This window comes from Panicum virgatum, chromosome 8K (genome assembly GCF_016808335.1).
Source record: "Panicum virgatum strain AP13 chromosome 8K, P.virgatum_v5, whole genome shotgun sequence".
NCBI classification, from domain to species: domain Eukaryota; kingdom Viridiplantae; phylum Streptophyta; class Magnoliopsida; order Poales; family Poaceae; genus Panicum; species Panicum virgatum.
In genome coordinates this window covers 8,318,523-8,326,965 of record NC_053143.1, presented here as the reverse complement: position 1 = coordinate 8,326,965, position 8,443 = coordinate 8,318,523, and positions in this window count along the sequence as shown.

The following is an 8,443-nucleotide window of genomic DNA, read 5'->3' as shown; positions in this document are numbered from 1 at the left end:
GAGAAAGACTAGAGAGATACCAACAAGAGACGAGGAACTTCGCTCCAAAGATAATTCATTCCTCCGAGGTGGCTTACAAAAGTGGAGTAAGGCCGAGAGAACTCGGCACCGCTCCTTTAGCTTGGTTTTCACCAAAGCACTCACCTCACACTCTCCCTATTCTACTAAAGATGGACTACATCTTGCTTGAGCTCTTCTTCTCTCCAAATGGTGTGTGTTGGAATGGAGGTGTGGGTGTCCTTTTATAGCTCTTCCAAGGCGGTGCTGAAGCTAGTGCGTGCACTTTACGCAAGTAGGTCGGCTGCTTAGCTCCCACGCAAAAGATGGGCATGTGGCATGACAAAGTGAGGCCGACCAGCCTCCCCTAGGCCGGCTGGCCTGGGATCTCCGCCAATTCTGCACCGTCTTTTAGTGGACGCTCCTGATCACTCCTGGAGGTCGGTAGTGGTTGTGTTGGTTTGAAGTGTGGCAGTTAGTAGGCCGGCCGGCCTGGAGTTGGCTCCTCTCAGCCCTCCGTTGCACCGACATGTCTATCAACAGTTGTGTGTTCTTGCTCCAGTTGGTTTGGGTCTTGATACTTAGTTTGGTCACTTTTGGAAGCCCATTGGAGGGACATATGAGGCCTTTCGTCTTAGTTTCACTTTTGGTTTGCCTCCCATGTGTTAAGGGACCATTGGTGAGTCCCCAAGGCCATGATACTGAGTGGAGAGTGTTTTGAGGGAGGTGCAAGGCTGGCCTGGACATGGCAGGCCGGCTGGCCTATGTCAGGCCGACCGGCCTAGCAGGGCCGCGTCGGTGATTTTTTCGGAGGCATAACTTTTCCGTCCGGTCTCCGAATCTAGTGATCCAAGTGTCCATTTTGATCATCTCAGAGAGTCCTTCAACATGGTGCAGTCAAATATATGAATTGTGTAACTTTTGTACCATGTCCAACTGTCATTTGTGCCAAGATGTCTGAATGAACCATCATTTGTATGGCCTCAACTGCTACTTCACCGAAAAATGGTATTTGTGCACCATATTGCCTGTATTCCTTGCAAAACAAGTTTGGGCACAAAACTTGTGGAACTCATTAGTTTAAATCAAGTTTTATGGCCTTGTAAATATGAATTCTGGAGAAATATTGGTGGTAAAAATCATCAAAATCGACCGCCAATATATATCGATCAATCTGATTGTGTATCAGCTTTGCTATGCCTTCTCAGTATACCGAGTGATGCCTTGTTTCAGATGTGTACACATGGTTACAACAATCCCAAATGTGCACTTGTTTAAGAGCTGATCAAAGGTAGGTTTTTGCTTTGCAGATCTCCCCTGCATCTCTAACTCATTAACCTTCCAAGTACCAACTTCCGGGCGCTTGGGCTTGATCATCTGAGGCCGACCCTGACCAGGACCGGTCTGACTTGTTGGGGTGACCTATCTGACTAGTCGTACCTGAGCAGCAGGGCGACCTGAGTCTCGCGAGGAACTTGCTTGTCCCCGAGTCCAGAAGCTTTCATAGTAATTTTCAGTGACTCCTTCCCATCAGGAGTCTTATCAACCACCACTGCCCTGGCTAGAATCTTATCTTCTGAAGTTTTCAGCCTCTTCTCACCAATGATCATATTGTTCCCTTTATCTCCCCTGGCTTGTTCCAGCTGTATGATCAATGGTACGAACAGGGAATGGTATCTTGTTAATGACACAAGACATATAAAACTGAAAATTTAGGTGAAAATATTACTTGCTTTAGATTAGAAAAAATAGCTATAGCTATAGATATAGATTTAGAATTAGATAGGAAACTAATAAACAAATTGGATGCTTAGATGCATGGTCGGGCCTGTGTGAACTGAAAATCTGCAGATACAATCGTGAGGTTCAACTCTACACTTGTACTACTACTAACATGCATAGTATTCCCTTTTGGGGGCCTTCAGCAAGCGCCATGAACACGCCGACATGAATGGAAATAGTCAAGGGAATAGTTCATGGCCTGACCTGCCTCCACGATGACATGGGCATCATCCACGGCAACCTCACCGCCAGGAACATCCTCCTCGACGACCAATCCGACCCTATGGTTGCCGATTTTGGGTTCTTAGGCTTCATGAGTATTGACGAATGCTGCTAACTCATAGCAGTGCTCTCTGTGCAAAACAAGCAGTGCGCCGGAACTGTCCATACCGAAGGAGGCCAGTGACAGGACAGACATGTATAGCCTGGGCATCATCATCATCCTCCTTCAGGGATGGAACTCGTCGACGCACGCTGATGCTGGTGCTGCAATGCGCAGACCCATCACCGTTGTTGTGGCTGCAGGCTCAGGAGGTGGCCCTTGGAGCCTGAAGGAGGTATATAGCTCATGTTGCCTCGCCACCTGAGATCTGGTCGATCTGCGGACAGAGCTCGTGATGTGGGAGGGACCCGACCGACAATGGCTTACCGATGTGCGAGGGGTATGTTCACGACCAAAATTGGCAACAAGACCAGGAAAACCGAAAACTCCGGATTTAGGCCTGGATAGTCCATACATTTGTTCAAACATCCAAACATTTTATTCGGATACTCTAGGGTGCTGACCGGATACTCCGTGAATACCGGTCTGACCGGTTGTGCCTACAGGTCTGGCCGGTCTGGGCCATGTTTATATGGAGTACGAGTGTAATTAAATAAATACATAAATTTAGATATGTAAAAGGATTCCTTGAGAGACAAGTCCACCCACCCTATAAATATAAAGGGTCACGGCTGATTGAGGGACCCAATCGATCAAAAAACATATCAATACATTACTTTTCTTTATTTCGCATAACTTTTTGTATTCTCTAAATCCTAGCTCCTCCAAACCCCTATCTGCTATTCTTCCTTCGTCTCCGCGATGTCTGAAGGCGTTCTAGGTGGCCTACCGACCCTAGAACACCCCTGCGTGCGCCTGCCCTAATGGGGTCCCTCCCGGGTAAGCGTTTGTCAGATTCGCTGGTCAACCTCGGTGAACCGGTCTGACTGGTTGCTCTAACCGGTCTGACCAGTCTGTGCAGGAGGTGTTGCATCGAGCTCCTCCTCATGCTGCACGTGCTAGCGCAATCGTGTGTTGGCCCGGATTGTGCGCCAACATATTTTGGCGACTCCGTTGGGGAAGAAAGATCTTGGCTGTAAAGCCGATCTAATCTACTCCAATCTACGACCATGGTGAAGATATTAAATCCTGGTGAAGTTGATGCTGACAATATTGTTAGGCCGACTGAACATGAATTGTCGGCTGAGGATCGTAAAGCGTTCGAAGCTTTCATCAAGGATTTTGACGAGGAGAGCATACGGTGCAAAGAAAAGGAAATTGAAGAGAAGCGTCAATGGTACTTGTCCCACTTCTTCAAGAATCAGAAGGGTGATGTCTCCAAGGACAAGGAGGTGGTCATTCTTTTAGATGAAGAGGAGCAGGCAAAATCAAACACCAATGTAAGTGCTGCAACAACGCCTATTTCTTTGGAGCAAGTTAGTCAATTGATTGTTGGTGGTCAAGGAAAAATGCTTGCTAGTATTCAAAACATGATTGATAAATCATTAGAAAAGAAACCTTTGACTGATGATAGTGGTGCTCCTAGATTTAGTGTTGATAGTACTTTTCAACATAATACTATGCCTCCTGAGTCATCGGCAGCACACGCGCCTCATTATGGCATGCTAATGAATTTTTATAATAGTCAGACAAGCCCAGAACAGCACCATATGCATGGAGCGGTTGGACCGGTCTCACTGACCGGTCAGACCGGTCATGGAGGACCGGTTCCAACTGGTTAGACCGGTTCTGGGGCTTTATTTGTGTATCCAGCTTCTCCTGAACCAATTGCTATTGTATCTCATGTTTCGACTGACTTCAATGAATAATTCATACACTATGCCTCCTCAGAGTTCATGATTTTCATATGGTGCAGTGCCAAATAATAGATATTTGCAGCAAACGCCATATACAAAACCGAACCACACCACATATGCTGAATAATTCTAGTGCTAATATGTAAAAGCCAAATAATTCTTATTTTAATCAAATACTTGAGAAACATAAGCAATATTTGGCTATTATGTTTAAAGAAACTATCGGTGTACAACTTAAGGACAAAACTCTTGTTTGTCAAAAACTATCCTGAGAGTTTTGATTCTATTTCATATCCTCAAAATTATAAGGTGCTAGAATTTATCAAATTCACTGGAGAGGATAGTAGAACCACATGAGAGCATGTTAGTCAGTTTAATGCACAGATGAGAATATATGGTAGTCTTGATCATTTAAAAATTAGAATGTTCCCTTTGCCATTATCGGGTACAACTTTTTCATGTTTTTCGGAATTAGCTCCTAATTTTGTGCAAATATGATTTCAATTAGAGTGTAACTTTCATGAGCACTTTTACAATGGTGATAATAAATTGAGGCTATGTCATTTAACATCGGTTAAGTAAAAGTATGATGAGCTTGTTGCTGATTATATTAGAAGATTTAGATATACAAAAAACCGATGTTAGAGCTTGGTTATTTATGAAAAGGATCTTGCCGAATTAGCTCTTAATGGCTTGATGTCTCATATTAAAGAAAAACTAGAAGGATATGAGTTCTTAACCATTAATCAAGTGTTCCAAAGTGGCTCAAAAAAGTCGAAGTAAAGAGTCTAAGTTTAAACCTGATCGTCTTGGTATGCATGTTTTATATGGTGATTCTTCAGACGATGAGAATAGTGAGGTTTATGTTGCTGAATTTGTATGGTCATCTAGCAATAAACCAAGCACTTGTGCGTCTTTAAAGCTGATTCCTAAAAATCGGCACGATGAAGTTAAATACACTTACGATGTGTCTAAGTGTGATAGGAGTTTTGATGAGTTAGCAAGGCTTGAGAAAATTAAGTTCTCTCACACTATTCCATCGATGGATGAGTTGAAGCGGCGTGCTTATATATTGTAAGTTACACATACCTTCTCTCATTCTACCAATGATAGCAATGTGTTGACACCGTTTTTTGACACGTGTCATGGAAGATGGTGTTGTGAAGGGAAGGTTGCAAATTTGGAAGAAACCAAAATATGCACAGTATCAGAATCTGCCGATTGAGCCGTAACCGATGGGCTGAAGGAATATGCCAAGAATATACTGATCGGCGCGGTTTGGAAATCGGCCGATGGAAGTTGCTGACGAGTCAGAAGAAAGGGAAAGTCTGAATTTTATGGGAATTCTGATGATTCGGTTGTAATCTTTAGATAGTTTATTTTAGGAGTTTTTATTTTTTAGTCAAGTAATGTGTTTGCCATAATCGGCTAGAACTTGTTAGCGCAGGCTATATATATCAGTTGTACGGGATTAGAAAAAGTTGATACACATCCAATACAACAACCCTTTACAATTTCCTTACACTTTATTTTTCCTGTTGGCGACTTCGCTATTTTCGTTTTCAATGAGTTCTTTCAAGTTAATCAAGGACGTCTCACTTTCGAGCGACTTGATTTGCTGGTGAGTCTTCATTTTACCAAGTAAATCCAAGCTTTAGCTACCGGACGTATCGCTGTAGCTTCATTTGGATCTATTCAAAAGTTATCGAATTCATCTAGGCCTTGATTTTGGGCGCAACACTGTTTTCTCGTCTAGATTTATTCACAATTTACCGATATCGGCTAGATTTGTAGGTTTTTTCTAAGTTTTTTGCCATTATCATATTTATCTGCTTATAAACATATCAAATTGGCTATAGAAAATTGTAATATCATTGTATTATCGTAAAAGCCGGTTTAAATCCGTTTCAAGCATTATCAAGTAACATCATTCGAGTTACACATTCGTAGCTTTGATTTTGTTACACACGTACAATCGGCTCCTGATTTCATTGTTTTTCCGCATTGACTGAAACTGTCGACGTGCTTACTTATCTTGTAACCGTATTTAATATCCTTTGTCGTTTTCTCTATCAGCAGAGCTTGCCGATACGCTTGTGTGAGAGATATTCGGAATCCCAGCCGATACGCTCTCAAATTTAACTCTTGTTTATCTCTTGTCAATTGCAGGTCAAATTGACTGGCATGCTCAGTTGACTTTCCAGAGCTTGGCGAACACTTGCTCTCGGATTCCAGTGTGTTGATTTTTGCGTCAACACAATGTTCTTCATAGACAAATACAATCAGTCATAAATAAAGGACGATTGGTTATCTCTACAATGCAAATTGATCAGAATCCTTTCCCAAAGCATACACATGTACTTGAATTAAAGAATCCCAAGGTTCTAATTCGGCCAAATCAAGCCCAGGGCCAGCCCTGAGGGGGTGCGGATGGTGCAACTGCACCGGGCCTCCAAAAATTGCTATGTTAAGAGGCATGTCAAGTCATAAGTAATATTTGTGCTCATAAGCTAGCTCATTTAGGTGTTGAAAGAGACTGGGATCATCTAAACAATTGGCATGGGTCCTGTTTGGAACATTAGCCCAGGGCTAATTTTGAGAGCTAATATTTAGTCTTAAATTGGTAGGCTAAGAATAAGTTTAAGGTAGGTTGTTTGGATCCATGGGCTAATGCCCACCCTCTCTCTCCCACTCCCATGTCTAGGTGTGTGTGTGTGCATAGTCACATTTTTATGGGGTCCATACAAAATTAGCCCCATTATCACCTCTTAGAGGGGCTAAAAATTTTGGAAGGAATAATCCACTTTAGCTCAAAATTATCCCACCTATTTGGCTGCATGAGGGATAATTTGGGGCTAAGGTGAGGGATAACTATTATCCCTATGTATTCAAACAGGCCCATAATCCCCTCATAAATTTTGTATCCTGTATTGTTGGGCATGACATTTCTGTCCAATTGGAGGAATAAAGCCGTGTGCTGCATTGGGATAAAAAAAAGTACCAACAAAGCCAAGTTGCAGGTTTACATAGAGAGTAGAATCTCAATCCACAACTTCTCCAACATCTGCCCAACTACACGCTTTAGTGCCTCCTTGACTTCCTTACGAGAAGACGCCACTGTCTACATTATTTTTTCCGCACCGGACCACCAAAAAGTCAGGACCGGCCCTGATCAAGCCGAATCAACAAAGGGAAAGAATGTGATAATTGGGGAAGAGAGGCTGCATAAAAAGACTTCCCGAGCTAGAATAAAGACTTCAACACTCAGGAGGCAAGACAAAATGAAGAAGGCCGACAGCAAGTCGACCGGTTTGACCGGTACCAAGACCGGTGCTTCCAGTGAACCTGAGAGTTCCTCCAAGAACAAGATATGGCCGAGTTTGAAGGAACTCTTGGCCAAATATGAGAAGCAGAGAGCTACTCAGAAGAAGAAGAAGCAGCCAGCTGAAGCCAAGGATATGGGATCATCATCGAAACTTCAAGAGCAATCGGTTTGTTGACCACATCAAAGTAATTATGTTGTCGCGCATTATGGGCCGGTTACTCCTTGGTTTCATCTTTATTTTTATACACCCTTAGATTATAGTATGATGCATATGCAATTATATTACATTCAATATCCTCCTATGTTTCCAAATTATTCTTCACCACAAAGACCGATTGCTGCTAGCAATAATTTGGTCAAAAATGATTTTGGTTGTAGCAAGGAGGATAGAAAGGACATGAAGCAAGATTCTAGGTACTTACAGCCGAGGTGGTGTCCCTCTGGCTTGTCTCATACTCAAAAACGGAGATTGCAATGTTTGTGCAAGCAAGAATCGATGGAACAACAAGTGGAATTCGAGCCAACGAAGCCAGTAGCCATGAAAAAATTTTAAAGGCCGAAGCAAACTATTTCATCATCAACTTGAAGGAAAGCAAGATATGGCCCATAACTTTTTATTGCCCTTAGCAAAAAAAAAATGGCCGATGTATTAGTAATCATTGCCCATAGACAATTTTGGTCCAAAGAAGTGTTCTTTGGCACGCAAGCTTTGCCAAAGAAAAGGGAGGCATATGTTGATGACCAAAATTGGCAACAAGACCAGAGAAACTGAAAACTCCAGATTTAAGCCCGGATAGTCCGTACATTTGTTTAAACGTCCGAACATTTTATCCGGATACTCCGAGGTGCTGACAGGATACTCTGCGAATACCGGTCTGACCGGTTGTGCCTACAGATCTGACCGGTCTGGTCCAGGTTTATATGGAGTCTGAGTGTAATTAAATAAACTCATAGATTTAGATATGTAAAAGAATTTCTTGCGGGACAAGTTTATCCACCCTATAAATATTAAGGGTTACAGCCGATTGAGGGGTCTAATCGACCAAAAAGCATATCAATACATTACTTTTCTTTTCTTTATTTCGCATTACTTTTTTTATTCTCCAAACCCTAGCTCCTCCAAACCCCTATATGTTGTTCTTCCTTCGTCTATGCGATATCTAAAGACGTTCTAGGTGGCCTGCTGACCCTAGAACACCCCTGCGTGCGCCTGTCCTGTCGGGGTCTCTCCCGGGTGAGCGTTCTTCGGATTCGCTGGTC